This window comes from Cricetulus griseus, chromosome 3, assembly GCF_003668045.3.
Source record: "Cricetulus griseus strain 17A/GY chromosome 3, alternate assembly CriGri-PICRH-1.0, whole genome shotgun sequence".
Lineage (NCBI taxonomy): Eukaryota > Metazoa > Chordata > Mammalia > Rodentia > Cricetidae > Cricetulus > Cricetulus griseus.
In genome coordinates, this window is record NC_048596.1 from 87,409,891 (window position 1) to 87,427,717 (window position 17,827).

General features: G+C 48.5%; 1 protein-coding gene across 8 annotated transcripts in view; it reads right to left on the minus strand.

The window, feature by feature from the left end:
• Positions 1-17,827, minus strand: part of Arntl (aryl hydrocarbon receptor nuclear translocator like) — a 100,575-nt gene that overhangs the window by 33,951 nt on the left and 48,797 nt on the right. For 6 of the 8 annotated variants that reach the window (XM_027410118.1, XM_027410111.2, XM_027410114.2 and 3 more), the window contains 2 exons: positions 5,026-5,159; positions 108-233 (listed from right to left, as the gene is read on the minus strand). The gene's annotated coding sequence lies outside the window, so the exon portion shown is untranslated. Of the gene's footprint in view, positions 1-107; positions 234-5,025; positions 5,160-9,960; positions 9,982-13,524; positions 13,545-17,827 lie in introns of those variants that run through there. The other 2 variants (XM_035442273.1, XM_027410115.2) reach the window with 2 other exon arrangements.

The window sequence follows — 17,827 nt, forward strand, 5'->3', positions numbered from 1 at the left end:
CTGCTTGCATAATTAAATGAAGGCATTGCAAATGACAGTACAAGCTTTTTTCCAAGTTTATATTTTACAAACATAAAGTTAGCTGGCTCAGAAAAGGTCAGAAGTACCTTGTACAGGATTCTAATGCCAAACCCTGGTGAAGAGGGGTTGCCCAGTGGGCTGCCAAGGGCTCCAAGCTCCACAGGATTTGACTGGAGCTGTCACTCCCAGCCTCTGGGCCCAAGTTCCCACATCTGCAAAAGAGGGTAAGGATGAGCACTATTCCCCCAAATCACTATTATGCCCTCAGGCTAGTCACCAACCCCTTCCCAGTCAGGCCAGTGCCGACTTTTACACACACTTCTGGAATCTACATCTTTATGTGTGTGTCTCCATTTGCTACCTCTTAGAATTAATTTCTGAAAGCAGGGCATCTACTGGGCAGCTCTGGTAATTTCTATCCCCCAAATAGGCCCTGCCAATCTCCAAAACTTTCCTTATTACTGATGCTGCTTCTCCCTTTGCAGATATTTGTGTGCCCCACCCCTGGTGTCTGTACTCAGCCCCCATTTCTCTACCACATGCCTTCTGCCTGGTGTTCACCTGTGTGCTGCAGAGAAAGCACACTTTGGAGGCCTGTGGAGCTGCCAGCCTTCCTTCACACCCCTAGCCACTGGTGTCCCTTCTGCTCTCAGGGACTTCCTGTTGTCTCTCCTGTCCAACTTCCAGCATCCCCCTCATTCTCACTTTAGGTGTTAATTTTTCTCCTTTTTCTCTCTCTCCTTCCCACACCACCCCCACCTCAGTACTGGAGTCTGAAGCCAAGGCCTCATGCATGCTGCCAATGCTCTACCACTGAGCCACACCCCCAGCCCTGCTAGCTTGGTTTCTTCAGGTCAAATGGTGGCCAGCAAACACATCTATCAGCCCAAGTGGGTGTTGCTGTTGAAGCTTTCCCTTCCCTAAGGCCTGCCTGAACCCTATGGCTCTCATCTGCTCACACCACCACTCCAGGCCCCCTACCCCTTGCCCAATCCTACATCATCCATGCTCCCCACACAGCTGGGTCATTCTCATCTGGATGAACATCTGTCATGTAACTGCATCTTGGAAGGGAAAAAGCCAACACATTATTCTTCCCTATTGTTCAGGATATTGAACCTAGGGCCTTTGCTTGCTGGGCAAGTGCTCTACCTTAGTTCTGTGCCATTCCCAGAACCAAATAAACTGTTTGGGACACTGTCTTCCTACTGTCCCATTTTCTGTGTCTCCAGATTTTTTCTTGTTTTCTCCGTATATTCTAACTCAGATCAGGATTTTTAAAATCTAATTTAATTTTACTTTATTGTATGTAGGTGGGTGTTTTGCTTGCATGATGTCTATATACCCACTTGTGTGCCTATTGCCCATGGGTGTCAGAAAGGGGCATCAGATCCCTGGAATCTGGAGTCACAGAGGTTGTGAGACACTGTATGGGTGCTGGGAATTGAATTCTAGTCTTCTGGAAAAACAGCCAATACTCTTAACTTCTGAGCCATCTCTCTGGCCCCCATATCAGGCTTTGTCCCTTCATGACATCTTTACAAGACTGTGGCTGCCCATGCTAGTTCAGCAGGGACCACTCTTTTCTAGATCAAAAGGTCAGCTCGCATTCCCTCCACGTGGCACCAGGAGAGCTGACTCTCCCTGGCCACTGTCTCTGTCCATACTTAACCCCTAGGAGTTCTATTTTGACTATCTCCAATACCACCCATACTGTGACAACCCCAAGCTTCTGTGTCCAGCCTGGCTGTCCCCTGAACTCTAGTCTTGTCCACCCATCCCTCTCCCTAACACCTCCACCTGAGTATGTGACAAAGGATCTACACTGACATGCTCATGTTCCCCAAGCAAGCCTTTCAGGCCTCCTTAAGTAGTCAAGTGGCCTCCGTCCTTCCAGGCTCAAAGTCAAGAAGCCATCTGACCCCTCCATTTGTCTTCTTATTGGCACGGAATTAAAAATAAAGAAGAGGACACTGATAAATGTCACTTCCTTAGTGACACTTCTTTGAAGGACCATACAGTATGTACCCTGCCAACCCTCCTAGCAATACCCCTGTTTTAATTTTTGGAATCCACATTTCTCCTATAACAATCTCCTTTTGCCAGGTGGTGGTGGCACCATTAATGGGAGGTAGAGGCAGAAGGATCTCTGTGAGTTTGAGGCCAGCCTAGTCCAAAGAGTTCCAGGACAGGCTCTAATGCTATACAGAGAGAAACCCTGTCTCATAAAACAAAAAACCAAAATAACAAAACAAAACAAATCTCCTTTCTACCCTCCTCACAGGGTGGTCAGCTCTGGAGAGCAGGGGCTCTGCTCTAGTAACTGCCCACAACTTGCAGAATTCTTTCTGGCACACAGAAATGTTCCACCAAGAGATGAGGATGAATGAAATAATCCACATATGACACAGCAGTTCTTTGCTCATCACAGATGTCATATGTGCTCTTTTCTTTCATTTCCTTTTGACTTTTGAATTTTCTATGTAGTCTAAAAACATTACAAAAATTGTTGGGTGGTGGTGGCACACACCTTTAATCCCAGCACTTGCGAGGCAGAGGCAGGTGGATCTCTGAGTTCAAGGCCAGCCTGGACTGAGTGAGTTCCAGGACAGCCTCCAAAGCTACAGAGAAACCCTGTCACAAAAAAACAAAACAAAATTAAAAAACTCACAAAAATTCAAAAATCATTTTCAAAATAACATAACACAAATATTCCTCTTTATACCAATAATTTGTAACTTTTAACTTATTTTATGTTCTTTTTTTTTTTTTTTTTTGGAGACAGGATCTTGCTATGTAGCCCAGGCTGGCCTCAGATAGTATCAACCTACTTCAACTTCCCAGTGGTAGGATTATAAGCATAAGCCACCATGCTGGCTTATACTTTAATTTTAATCTTGTGTAAATGTATGTACATGTTCATATGTGCACCTTTGTAAATATGTGTGTGCATATACATGCACATGTGTAGAGGCTGAGGTTGATTTTGGTGCCTTCTCCAACCATGCTCCTCATTTCTTGAGACAGGGTCTCTTTCTGAACTCAGAGCTCACAGCCTGGGGTGGATTGGCTGCTGGCAAGCCCCGGGGATCTACCTGCATCCACTTCCCCAGCATCCACTTCCCCAGCATCCACTTCCCCTGCATCCACTTCCCCTGCATCCACTTCCCCAGCATCCATTTCCCCTGCATCCATTTCCCCAGCATCCACTTCCCCAGTATCCACTTCCCCTGCATCCACTTCCCCTGCATCCATTTCCCCTGCATCCACTTCCCCTGCATCCACTTCCCCAGTATCCACTTCCCCTGCATCCACTTCCCCTGCATCCACTTCCCCTGCATCCACTTCCCCTGCATCCACTTTCCCAGCGTCCATTTCCCCAGCATCCACTTCCCCTGCATCCACTTCCCCTGCATCCATTTCCCCTGCATCCACTTCCCCTGCATCCACTTCCCCAGCATCTACTTCCCCTGCATCCACTTCCCCAGCGTCCATTTCCCCTGCGTCCATTTCCCCAGTGTTCACTTCCCCTGCATCCACTTCCCCTGCATCCACTTCCCCTGCATCCACTTCCCCTGCATCCACTTCCCCTGCATCCACTTCCCCTGCATCCACTTCCCCTGCATCCACTTCCCCTGCATCCACTTCCCCTGCATCCACTTCCCCAGCGTCCATTTCCCCTGCATCCACTTCTCCTATGTCCACTTCCCCAGAACTGGATTACAGGTGCATGCCTCCTCTATACTCAGCTTTCAATTTTGTATTTTTTAAAAATTCCCTTATTTTGACATATATGGATGCCTTTGCCTGTGTATATGTATATACACTGTGTGTGCCTGGCACTCTTGGGGGTCAGAAGAGGGCATTGGATCCCCTGGAACTGAGGTATAAAATATTGTGAACTGCTATGTGGGTGGTAGGAACTGAACCCAGATCCTCTAGAAGAGCAGCCAGTGCTCTTTAACTACTGGGTCATCATTTCACACCCATTTTTTAAACTATATTTATTTGTATTTTATGTGTATTGGTGTTTTGCCTGCATGTGTGTTGGTGTGAGAGTGTCAGATCTTGGAGTCACAGACGTTGTGAGCTGCCATGTGTGAGAATTGAACCCAGGTCCTCTGTAAGAACAGTGATCTTTATGGCTGAACCACCTCTCCAATCCCTCCACCCCCACTTTTAACATTTTTAATTATATGAATGTGTATGTCTGTATACATGAGTGCAGGTGCCCACAGAGGCCAGAAGCACTGAATCCCCTGAAGCCGGAATTAGAGGCAGCTGTGACCCTACCAATGTGGGTTCTGGGAATCAAACTCAGGTGGCATACAAGAGTCCTATGTGCTCTTAAGTGCTGAGCCATCTCTCCAACCTCTATACCCAGTTTTTCACATGGGTCCTGGGATCAAACTCAGGTCCTCATGCCCTACAAGCACTTTACAGACTGAGTCTTCTCTCTAACCCCTAACTTCCCCTTTTTACTTACAGATTTAGCCCTTCTGCAATTGTTCTGATACACCACTTATGGTAAGCCATTTCTCTCTTCCCTAGAATGGATACATTATTGTCACCGAACTACTTCTTAGACCATGCTTCCTGTTACCAGACACTAACGTGGCTCCTCTGCTGATGGGCTAGGTCCACTCTTCCTGTTCTGATCCCATAATCTGGTTCTTTTAATTCTACTATCACACTATTCTTACAAGTGTGGCTTTTGAACACACCTTAATATACAGCAGAACAAAATATTAGTCTAGGTTTTCAGAACTGCCTTGGCTAATCTAATTTGTCATTTACAAGGGGCATCTTGTAAAATTCACAGTGCATGGCCACCATAACTGCTGACATTCACACCGACCTTCAGTGATGCAGGCAAAGGGCTGAATATACACTCTACCCTCTGCGTCTTTGTGGCTCTCAGATCCTTGGCCCCTTGCACATGTCATATTTTTTAACAGCCCAATAGCTGAAGGTCAATGACCATCAGCTGCCAGGGGCTATTACCTGAAGTTACAGTTTTCAAGCTTCGATCCAGATCCAGCGTGGGAGACACAAAGGAATGCTGTACTTGCTAGTCACCTCAAAGTGACTTTCATGTTTTGTAGCTTTCTTCCAGGCAGTCAACTTCTTCCAAAATCCTACAGTAGAGACCCAAGAAAAGACCCAAACAGGTCACACAGGCATAAACAAATCTGGAAGTCTCTTGTGAGCTAAGGGGAGAGGGGTAAGAGAGCTAGCTCCTGACCCACCCAGGGCAGGTTCCTAGCCCAGCCATCACCACATCCCGGCCACACTCACTGGCCCAGCACTGCCCATCTTTTATATCTCCATGACACCTAAGCTGCAAATGCATAAAGGAATCTGGCAGATGCCTCCTGTGAAAACCATGCCTTCTAACTATGGATTCTTGGACCCAACCTTAGGAAAGCTAAGCATGTTTCACTACTTCTTTGACTGGGTTCCATAATAACTGTGAATATACCCAGGTCATTTTACATCAGACACTTAGCCACTTACGTGGGTTAACTTATTTAGACTTCAATATCCCTCAAGGAGGCACATACTACTGCTGTATGCATTTTACAAAGGGAAAATCCTTCAAGAGGTGAATAGACTAGTCAAAGTCGCACTGAGAGCAGCAGACCACCAGAAGCAACTGACAAGATCGTTCAGTTCAAGCTGGGAGTGGTGGCTCCTGGCTGTAATCTCAGCACTGAGAGGAGGCAGAGTCAGGAGAATCACAAGTTCAAGGTCATCCTCTGCTACACAGATAGTTCAAAGCTAGACACACAGCCCAGAAGTTGAGAGAGCTTGATGCTCTTGCAGAGGACCTGAGCTCAGCTCTCAACACACACATCCTGCTCACAACCAGCTGTAACGCCAGCTCCAAGGGATCCAACACCCTCTTCTGGCCTTTATGGGCACTGCACTCATGAACACACACCTACATGCAGACACACACACAGTAATTTTTTTTGAAAAAATTGTTTTTAAAAAATTTTCTCAGCTCTCAGTGTAAGTGAAAGCAGTCACCTAAACCTAAAGGACCAGAGCAACAGAAAAGGACAGTAGCCTTTTAGTCCAAACAAATGCCAGTAGGACCAGCTCAGGTGTTTAAGGAAAATCCCTGTGAACACCAAGATGTCTGAAGCTAAGATAGGCATAGTATCAGCAAGGGGCTCATTTCAATAATACCACCTCCTTCTGCCAGGACACAGGCCCCACACTCTACCCTTTAGATCTCCATGGCAGTTTCCTGTGTGGAGGAAGAGCTGATACATAAGGAACACAGCAGGGGCCTTCCACATGCTCCTCATCCATGCTGCTCTGCCTGCAGCAAGCAAGACTGCAATGGAGACTGTTCTCCCGACCTGAAGCAAAAAGCCCAGAGTTACACTGGCTGACTCTTGCAATCCTCTGGAAATGCTATCAGCTTTGATGGTCCTAAGACCTTGGGATGACCATCCAGGTCTGTAACACCTCTCCACTGACTTCTCCATGCAGCCTGGCTCAGAATAATTCACAGTCCAACTCTGTCAACTCCAGTCCAGGCACATGCAAATGTTATATCCAGAAATCTGACTCTTCTAGACCCTAAACCTCAGTTGGTAAAGAAACAGCAAACAGTGACAGTCTCCAGGCTTAACATATGTAACTCCAGCTGCATCTGATTCCCTGTCCAGCTGGAATGTTGTCTTCTCAACTCCCAAGTCGGCAAGGCCTAATCCACTCCAGGCCTGCCCATACCTATGCACGCGCGCACACGCACGCACACGCACGCACACGCACACGCGCGCGCGCACACACACACACACACACACACACACACACACACACACACACACACACACACACACACACACGCCCCAGAGCTCTTCTGAGATGGATCTAGCTAATTCCCTGTATCCCCTGCCAATGTTCCTCTCCAGATCCAGCCCCTCCCACTCTGGCCAGTGGGCCCGCTAAGGGCCCTCTAAGCCTCATTTTTTCCTTAAGCCAGAAAAACTCCAAACTCCCTAGTGGGACCTGCTAGGCCTCACTCAGTGCCAGCCCACCCTCTTCACACACTGCCTAGGGTTCAGCCCAAGAGGAAACATCAAGATACCCAACAGCTGGGTGGCAAGGGGACTCCTTCACTGTGAAACCCACCCTGTTCCTTGGTAAGGCCTTCATGCTACTGCAGTAGCCCATCTTCCCTGCTCAATGAGAACCCCGCAGTCAGGGCCTCAATTTCAGCTAGTTACAATTGCCCTGTGCCTCACTGCAAGTGGCCCAAGAGCAGACAAGCCTGGGTCCTTTCTCCCTTCTGCCCCATCAAGGTTTTGCTAGATTTACAATTCCTTGCTCCACAGGAAACACCTCACTTGGGTCCATTTTTCTAATACTAAATTATACTTCATAGAAATTATAATAACTGCTAACTTGGATGTCACCATATCTATATAAAACAAAACTGAGACAGTGTTCCTAACATGTTAGACAAGTGAGGAAGCTGAGTCAGGTATGACACTTGACATTATTTTTTAGAAAACTTTCTCTTTCCAAGAAGGCATTCTTAGATAGAAGAACAAAAATTGAAATGGGACAAACAAAGGAAAAAAAACAACAAAGACAAAGATAAAAGCCTCACTTTCTGTACTGCTCACTTCTGAAAGGGGCTTGAGGCAAGGTGAGGAGGGGCTTCTAGAGGCCTTAGGTACCTATGAAAGGGTCTTTTGCTGGCAGAGGGCCTGTCTCTCCTTGGTACAAACATGTAAATGGCATATGAAGGCCACTCTTGGAACCTGACCTGTGCCCTGCAGTCCAGGGCCACAAGTATGCCCACTTCAGAGCTAGAGAGAGGCAGAGAGAGGGTCTCACTGGAAAGCCAGAGAAAGCAGTTATGGGGGAACTTGTGCAGTGTGCCTGGAAAGAACATGAGGCATTGTCTCTCCCACTCCTGCCCCTCAGAGAACAGGGACTCCTGAGTGCCATCCAAAGAAGCAGAAGGTGGAAGGAATTGTCACAGGCCAGGCTGCCCTCATGCAGTGGTTGCAGCAGCTGAGTTCTAGCCACTAGCAGGCACCCAAAGGAGACATAGTGTTTCTCTGAGCAGGGCAAGACAAACTCCAAGCCTTAAGAAGCCCATCCTACCACCTGCAGGAAAGGCAGCCACATCAAAGCCCTCAGTCCAGACCATGTGTCCTTGTCCCTTTTCTCTCATCCTTGCCCCAGCACCCCAGAAGCTTACCTGAAAACTGCATTTATGTTCCAATAGTAAGCTACCTCATGCAAATGAGACAGATGAAGCCATCCCACCTCTCTCTGGGATCAAATCACTTTTAAAATTACTATTAGTGGGAACAGAGGGACAGTTTAGTAGTGCTGCGCTTGCCCGATATGCATGAGACCCCATCACTGGGGGGAGGGACAATATTAGTGCTAGTGATTAAGGTCTTACAGTCAGTGCTCTTGCAGCTCATTTTCCTGTAAATAAGTAAAGGGTTTAGGGTATGGGGTCAAGCTCCCCAATGACAGCTTGGTCCCATGCTGTCCTGGCTACAATGTGTGGACTATCAGTGGAACAGCAAGCCAAACAACCGTATGCCAGCACTACCACTTTGGAACACTCCCCAGATGCCTTGAGGAAACTGCATGGTGGTCTCAGTTAAATGCTCTGGGTTCTGAAGGCACAGCCCCAGCCAGGACAAGTTTCTTACAGTTTGTTGCAGACTTTTCACTACTACAAACCTCGGTAAACTCTATGAACCTACAACCACTCCCACCTAAGCTGAGGAAGGAGCACTTCCCTGGTGGTCGAGCAGAGGTTCGCACTGTGACTGATGCAAACACAAGTTTTCACTTGAACGTGGAGTTTTCTGTGATTGGTACAAATGCCCTTCTCCAGCCACACAAGTTTGACTTACCTGTGAGCTAGCAAGGAGACATCCCTCACCCCACCCTCACCCTGCCTCCTGTACCCTCACCCTCTCCTGGTGTTACAACATTAAGTCTAATACCAAGCTTCTCTCTGATGGTCTTCTGCCTGCCTGCGTTCAGTGACTGAGCCGGTACCACAAACAGCAGCCAGGACAGTGGAGTGGCAGCAGCAAAAGCAAGCAGAATGGAAGTGACAGCTGAGTAGCTAGTACACCAAACAAAGAACAGTGGCACAGTCACTTATCCAGGTGAATAAGAGTCATACAGCTGTGCAATCAGCAGGTCAGGCTGCAAAAACAACATTGCAGCTGGATGCACTGCCAACTGCAAACAAGCCAGGACCTCTGTCTCAGTAGTCAACAGCAACAGAAGCAGCAGTAAGAGTGGCCAGAGCTGCTGCCCACCAGGACAGCTGCCATAACAACAAGAGGCAGCAAGGAACAGGAGAGACAGTGTAAGGAGAGAGAAAGTAGAGAGCTAAGACTGAAGAAAGTCAGAAAGCAGCAAAGGGCTGGAGAAAAGAAACCATGGGCTCTTGTTGCTGGAATACCAGAACTGTCAAGTCTTTAGGGCCAAGGGTCTCAGACACACTGAGCCCAGGAGCTGCAAAACTAGCCAGCATCAAGGGTTGAGGAACACTAATACTGAAACCTTCTTGGAAGCTGCAAACACTAGCTGCTACCAAGGGCTGGGGAACCCTGACAATGTATGGGGAGCCTAGGCCTGCAGCAGCCCACCTGCTGCTGGACCTGCCTGCAGCCACAACTGCTTTGTTTACTCCTGTCAAAGGCTGAGAGAGGCCCAAGGCTAGTCTTAAGAGCTTTGCTTTACTTCAGTACAGTTTCTACCCAGACAGAACAAAAGGACCTCAGCCAACCAATGCTTAACACTAGAAAGATGCTATACTGTGCTCTAGTGTCAGGCCTGACTACGTAACTTTCCTGACTGCCCCCCTCCCAAAATGTGAGCAAAGGCAGCAGCCAGAACCTTCACACAGAACCTTTAACACAATAGGTATACCGGGCAAGAAGACTCTTCTTGTAGTCAAGGTTCTTGGCGGGTAGCACTGTAAGGAAAAAAGACCTTTGATGTTACTCATCATGATGGTGAGGCTTCACCATATGCCAGCACCTTGAAAGTCGACTTCCCGGCCTCCAAACTTGTTCAATATAAATGCCCCAACCTGTGCTACTCTGTTATAGCAGTACAAATGAACAGAATGACCAATTCATTGTTTGTCTGTTTCTATCAGAGTCCTGAAATTTCTGCATCCCACAAGACCCTTCTGTCCCAGAAAAACCCTATGAGTTGATCCCATTGCTATTGCTGCTGCATGTCTTACAGTAAGGCAAAGACTGGCAGAAGGAAATAGCTACTAGGTTTTTGGAGCCACAGGGCTGCCAGGTCTGGGCAAGACTGACCTTTACAACTGACTCACTCACTATGGTCATGACCCAACTCTCTAAGGAAGGAATAAAGAACTGGATAAGCAGATTTACCTTGTTCAGTAAGTATAGCCAGAAAATGGGAACTGAAAGTCAGGTAGGCATCTGGCTTTACTGCTGCTCCTTCTACTAAAATCCATCCCCCAAGGCAAAATTCAAAGGAAAAAGCAAACCCTGAAACAAGCACACCCGGGAACACTAGAGGACACCTTGGTCCAGAAAGGCTACAGGAACAGAGCAAACACATTCTCTCTGAGCTCCCTGACAGCCAGGGCAAAGAGGGAGGGAAACAGCCTTCAGTGGATAACACCAGGAAGTCTATGAACTAGCTCATCAGGACAGGTCCAAGCATAGAAGGGTGTCTTCTGAGACCAGAAGTGAGTGGAGTGATGTAGCATGCCCAGTGGTTCTGCAGAAAGAGGCTTTGTAAAAGATGCATCCCTCTCCTTAAAGCCACCCCAGGGAAAGCCCAGCTTCCTCTTTTCCCTCAGTGTTACCCCCAGAGTGACAGCTAGATGGAGCTCTGCTAAGAGATATGTGAAGCCACTCAGCAACTTTTGATGGTGTGGCTTAACAGCGGGGTAGGAAAATATGGACAGGAATTGGCAGCTGTGACTACACTAGTGTCTGGATGCCTGATAACAGTCTCCACACAACCTAGAGAGTCTTAGAAGGACCCTGCATTGCCACCTCTACGTGCCTACAACCTCCAAGGGGCTAACAATGTGTTCCTGAGGGTGCCCTTTCTGTCCCGCTGGAGAGCCACCAGGTGACCCCAGCCCTACTTTCCACTGCATGAGGCCTGTCTGCCTTGGTACTTGCTCAGTTCCTCTGTATGTTCGGCTTTGAGCAGAGGCCAGAGGCTGATGGAGACTTATCCCTCTGCCAGTCCCTGCTGGCCCCTGATACTCTGACAGCCTCTGAGGAATTCAGCAATCTTGCGTGGAAACGCCTAAGTTCAGAGACCTTTCACCAAGTGGAGCCAGTACCCTAAACCTAAGGTAACAGAGTTTTCTACCAGGGGTATTCAACGAGTCATGCTGTCACCTCTGACAGAAGCCAGGGTAATACAGACACAATGGAAACCCAAAGTCATTACATTCAAGACACTTTCAGCATAGTTGGAAAGATGGAGTGCCTAAATAAATGCATGACAGCACAGCCAAAGCAACAGGTGGCAAATGCCCAGTAGCACAGCCCAACTCCAGCAGGGGTTGGTGCACTTGGGTGCCATTACAACAAAGTACCAGCAGGTGGCAGTCCATCATTTTGATTCCTCATGAGCAGAGAATGGAGAAAATCATTACCTTATTGGGTGGGTGGGTGGGTGGGTGGGGTGTGTGTGTGTGTGTGTGTGTGTGTGTGTGTGTGTGTGTGTGGGTGTGTGGTGTGTGTGTGTGTGTGTGTGTGTGTGTGTGTGTGTGTGTGTGTGTGTGTGTGTAGTCATTGAAGGTAAAGAAATGGTGCCTAGGACCAGGTGTTACAGGTGAATGCTAAGGAGTACAGGGTACTATATTTTGAAAAGCACTGGCTGTGAAGGTCCTGGGGACAGACCGTTTTTGTGGCACTTGAATGCCCAGTCCCACTAGAAGCACAAAGTGCTCAGGAACCCTGAGGTTGAACATAAATGAGATCATTTGGAGCTATGGGGCTGGACTTGTGAATACTGGGCTCTGTGTGAATAAAGACAGAGCATTCCTTTGTCCAAAGGCCCTCAAATGCAGTGGAAGGAGGGAAGTCCACAGAATTCCACTCTTGGATGGTACTGAGAGCTAACCCAGAATGGTGGGGCTCTGGGGAGGAGCCACAGGATAGGTTGGCCTCACAGAACAGTCTGGTCTGTAATTTCCTATAAGGCCTGCTCCTAGCCCAGCACAGACACAGTCATGCCAAATGACTCTTTCTCCCTGAGGAGTGAGTTGAGAGTAAGCAAGCTATGTACCTCGCCAGGCATTCAGGAAGAACTCCTGGTCTTCACTATGGGTGTGCAGCCTTCCAGTGCCATGGCTGTGCGGAACAGCTGCCCTACTCAAGTGGCCCAGGATGAAGGTGGAGCAGACAGACGTCACCATGAAGTAACTGAATGGACAAGCAGCCAGAGAGACAATTATTTCCTCAGTGTGAGAAAAGGAACTAGAGTCCAAGAACCAGCTAAGAAGGGCACTGCCTTTTGGGGCTCTACAAAAGCAGGGTGTACAGCGCACTCTCAAAGAGGAGATGGTGATCAGAATTCAAGCCCCAATCCCACCAGGCATTTGAGTCCTGGATCCAACACAATACTGGGCACAGGGACTTTGATGATACATGCTGAATTAAACAGGCAAATTTCTGTTCTGCTGGGATTCTTGGATGTTTAAGGTACCCCACTCCAGAGTGTTGGGGTCCAGGGACAGTAGAATCTCTACTTCTCCAGCTGTATGCACCCACAAACCATGTTTTATCTAACAGTCACAGTTTAAAAGTACACACTGAAGGAAACTCTGTAAAGCCACTTGGGTTTCCCCCTCCCCTGGGACTTTGCCTCCTTCCACTACTGAGTCCTCTCCCAGGAAGTACTATTTATCAGCCTTGTAGCTGCTGTCATAGCCTAGGTTCTGAGGATCTGGTCCCACACTTTCACTTGAGAGGTCTCTGGCTTCCCACTCTGGGTGGGGTTAGGGCACTATCATTTGCCTCTGGGCAGTCATACACTCAGTCATTCCCTGAGCATCTGGAACCAGGCCTGTGCCCCAAAGCCTTTTCTGCCAGCCTGGAGCCCAGAGTTGGTCTGTGTTCCCTGGAGAATAACAGCATCATGAAGCTAAAAACGGAGTTCCCTGCCTTGTTCTTTACAGACCAGAGCCTGATGTGAGAAAACACTGATGTGTGCTGTCGGCTGTATCCCTCCATCCCTGCCATCTCCTCTCTGGGAAGAAGCTAAGGCAGCCCCAGCCTCACAAGGTTTCTGTGTTCAAAAGAGGCACAGAGAAGGAGCCCCAGGGTAGCTTGGAAGATAGATAAGTCATGTTCAAGGCCTGCTGACTGAAGACCTGTCACCTGGCCCCTTCTTTCTAGTGCTTTCTGTCTGTGGTTTGTGTTCACGCACTGCAGCGTGAGGGCAGAGACTCTGGTTCTAAACACTATTCACCAAAAAACTTACTGCCTGAGGTTGAAGAAAGTTCTGGAAAACATCTGCATCTTGTTCTAAGGAAACAAAAGAATGCACTGCTGTTATTTGGTGGCAAAAAAGAGACACTCGCAGGAGGAAGAGCAGGTAGACAAGCATGAGGCCTTCTGCGCATCTGGCTGGGACTGCTGACAGGCAGGTAGGCAAGGATGGGCCTAGCAAGGCTGAGACTTATTCTGTAAGGACCACGTGGGAGGGAGATTCAGCAGAACAGTCTCCTGGCAGTCTTTCCCTTTCCACCACACCCAAAGTATGTATGGGTGTTCTGGGGACAGACAGAGAAGGCATTTGTGGAGGGGGCGCTGCAGAGCAGAAAGTCTCCTGGGACAGCGGCACACAAGCATGCATCCAGGGCTGGCCATTAGCAAGTGACCTTTAAAACTCCTCAGCCAATGGGAGAAGAGGAAGAAGTGATGGATCCCTTCTGAACTGGACTGCTGTAAGACGGGAAGGAAACAGGGTCAGAAAATGCTGTGTGAGTGAAGGCAGGAAGACAGGATGCTGGGCAGTGTGGGGCCTCCTGCATCAAATCTCACCTCTGTCACTCGAGGGCTCAGTGTCCTGGACAAGTCAGGTGGTCGATAGGGGTATGGCTTCCTCCTCTGTGGGGACCCCCCTCTGTGGCTGGCTGGCCTTAACATAAGAAGAGCACTGGGCCATCTGGCCACCTACTTCAGCAGAAGAAGAGCTAGGGCTGAGGAAACAGGAGCATAGAGGCTGGGGCACTTGCCAGAGATGCAGACCACACTGGAGTCTTTAGGAAGAGGCTCAGACTTGGTGAGGATGGAAAGACAGGGGACATGGGCTCTTAAAGTGGAAGAGATTAGGGACAGTGATGTCAAGAAACCAGGTAGGAGTGGGTGAGGACAAGTGTGGGATGGCTGGAGAGAGACCTGGAACGGAGCGTCAGCTCTTCTCGGCAGCATTCCAAACATGAGGCACCCCTAGAAATACAAGCAGATTTTTCAAACTCCAGTCCCTGAGTTTGCCCAAAACACTGACAGAAGCCCCTGAAGGCAAGCTGGGACCAGGAAAACCAGGAAGCTCCTCAGTGGGTTACGGTTAAAGGGATTCTGCGTTTGCTCAGGGAGAGGAGCTGGAGACAGCAAAAAGCAGTGGTTCCCTAGAGAAGAGTGACCAACAGGAAGGAAGGTGAATCCAGGAGAGTAATAGCTGCCATGTGGTGGGCTGGACCCCATAGTGGGAGGGGGCTCTGAGTGACACAGCAACACCATGCTCAGGAAGTGCAGGGTACTTCATATCCCATCAGAGTATCCCACTCTACACGCTGCTGAACACCCCCACAAACCAGGTTACTGCTGTTGTGACAGGTTTGTTGGAGGAAGCAGGTTTCTCCATACATGCTGCATGTGGCCACCACACTTCCCTTTGGGTGACTCTGTAACAGTGAAGACTGTTAGCGTGCTGGATGACAATCAGTTATTCAACTCTCAACAAATACTTGCTGAATGCATCCAAGTGTCAAGAACTGTCCTTTGCAGCAGTGCTGGTATGGGGCGGGGACACCACCCCTTGTCCTCATTTGGTATACATGCTGGCAAGGATGGAAGGCAAAGAAAGTGAGCAATTAAATTATATTGGATATTGGGCTGTGATAAATGTGCTGGCGGCAGGGACTGGCATAAAGGGAGGAGGGCAAGACACCCTGGGAAGACAAGGCAGACAGGAGGAGGTGAGTGGGCGGCCAGGGTGTTATAGACAGAGGACAGCAGTCCAGGGGACCCAAGTGCTAGGACATCATCAGCGTGAGAGAAGACAGCCAGGCATGACTCTGAGAAGCACGTGGTCCACTTAGGGTTAAGTGCAGGGTTGCTTTTGTTTTGACAGGGTCTCATTCTATTTCTCAGTCCGAGCTGGAACTTACTGTATAGCTCAAGCTGGTTTGAACTTGTGACAAACCCTCCTGCCTCAGTCCCCCAAATGCTGGGATTAAAGGCATGTGCCACCAGGTCCGGCAGGGAGTGAGAAAAGACCTTTTATATTTTTTGTTTTGGTGTGTGTGTGTTGAGCTGGGTGTTGAAGTCTAACAGGGTGGTGAGTTTGAGGAAGAGGCAGTGAGATGGGGGTGGGGAGAGGCTGGTCCTATGTGCATCTCCACGCTGGTGCTAATGACAGGCTGTGGGTGGGGAGAGGATAGAAGGCTGAGCACATGGTGGGCTGGTGAGGTTGGTTTTCTGACTATTCTGGAGAAACGAATATTATTTCCTGATTGCCTAGACATGGGATGGGGTGACATCCAGTCTTCAACCCGTACAGAGGCCTCCAGCCAAGGGAATCCTGGGGATAAAATCCAATCCACCCCGACTCCATTTGTCAGGAACACACCTATATGAAGGCTGGAGGAAGAGGTAACTTTTGTCCTCTACCATGCAGGAGTAGAACCACTGATGTCTCGAGTTGTACCAAGAGCACACAGTACTGTGTGGAGGTGGAACAGACAAGACACCTGCCTCCCTGCTACCATCTTGAACAGTCACCACCCACCATCAGGAAGAGCAAGCAGGTACCTAGGGCATGGCCCACCCTGGCATCTCATTGTGTCCTTAGGTTATTTGGGGAGGTACTGTTTCTCAACATCATAGAAAAGATGGCCCTCAGTCAGAGAGGCGAAGCATCCTGCACAAGATTACACAGCTGGAGGGACCTGCAGACCGGGAGCAGAAGCCCAGACATGCCCCACAACACAGCCAGGACCACACAGGCTTCCCTGCTTCAGTGACTCAGCACGGATGAGCTGAGGGAGAGCTCTGTCCCAAGTGGTAAAGTGGGCAGGACAGCTTCACCCCCACCCCTGCCCACCAAGATCCTGCCAAACCCAGGAATTACCTAGGAACTGGGGAAGGAGCAGAGGTGTCCAAGGGAGTGGTTAACAAAAGGTTAACAGGAAAACCTTTCCAACTCCACATACACAGAACTTTCCAATGTGCCCTTGGCCTCCTTGTACCTGCCCTGAGAGCACAATGTGAGTGTGACCACTTAATCTAACAAAGACTCTTGTATCCCCTCAGGCCCCAGATCCAACAGGTAGGTCTGAATGAATGAATCCTGACCCTTCAAGTTCCTATCAACTGAAAGAGAATCAGCTTGTTTTCTTCCACTTGTTTCTTTCCTTTGAGAGAAATGGGGTGGGGTGTGTGTGTGTGTGTGTGTGTGTGTGTGTGTGTGTGTGTGTGTGTGTGTGTGTGTGTGTGTGTGCGCGTGTTGCAATTTCAATTTCATTTTTCTAAGTGTTGGTTACGGCAGGGTCTGAGGCTGTGCCTGAGTTGTAGCTCAAGCGTATTTTCTGAGAAATCGCTGGGCGCAGGATTGTACTGCTGGACTTTTATTCTGTGCCCTGAAGGAAGCTTCATCGGGCTCCCTCAGAGAAGGGTCACTACCTGCCTGCAAACCCTCTGCTCACCCAGGGGCATCCAGGATTGAAGTCGGTGAAGGAGTGCTCTTTGCTATGAATATGAAAGGAAAAAGGAAAACAGAACCCACAAAGCTACAAAAAGGCAAAAACCATTGATGGAAAAATAAGCAAAGGACAGGAACAGGAAATTACAGAGGATAGAGGCAAAGAACAATGAACCTCAAAACACCTTCCACGTCTTCAGACCACATTGAGTGAGATGTCACTTTCTCTGTTTTTATTAAGTGAAGGTTAAGTCTTATAGATAAAACTGGCAGACAATATCAAAAAACAGGTCCATGGCTGGAGAGATGGCTTAGTAGTTAAGAGCACTTGTTGCTCTTGCAGTGGACCTGGGTTCGGTTTCCAGCACCCACGTAGCAGCTTACAACTGTTTGTAACTCTACAATTCCAGGGCATCCAGAACTTTCTTCTACTCTGTGGGCAGGCACTAATGTGCACAGTACATATAAAATAAAAATAAATACTTTTCAAAAAGCAGGCAAATCCACCCTAAGTCAGAATGTAAACTGGTGTGGACTTTTTGGAAGAAATCTGTCACTAACTATGGGTGTGTCCAAGCTTTAAAATGGGTTATCTTAACCTAGATGTGATGGCACATGCTTTTAATTCCAGCGATGGAAAGCAGAGGCAGGCAGATCTCTATAAGTTCGAGGCCAGCCTGGTTTACATGTGAGCTCCATGACAGGAGAGGTCTCTTGTCTCAAAAACAACAATAGGGTTGGACATGGGGTTGGGAGTGTCATCTGTTTGCCCAAGTAATTTCTTTTCTTTTCAGACAAGATCTCACTATGTAGCTCTGACTCCCTTGGTACCAGGCTGGCCTCAAATTCACAGAGACCA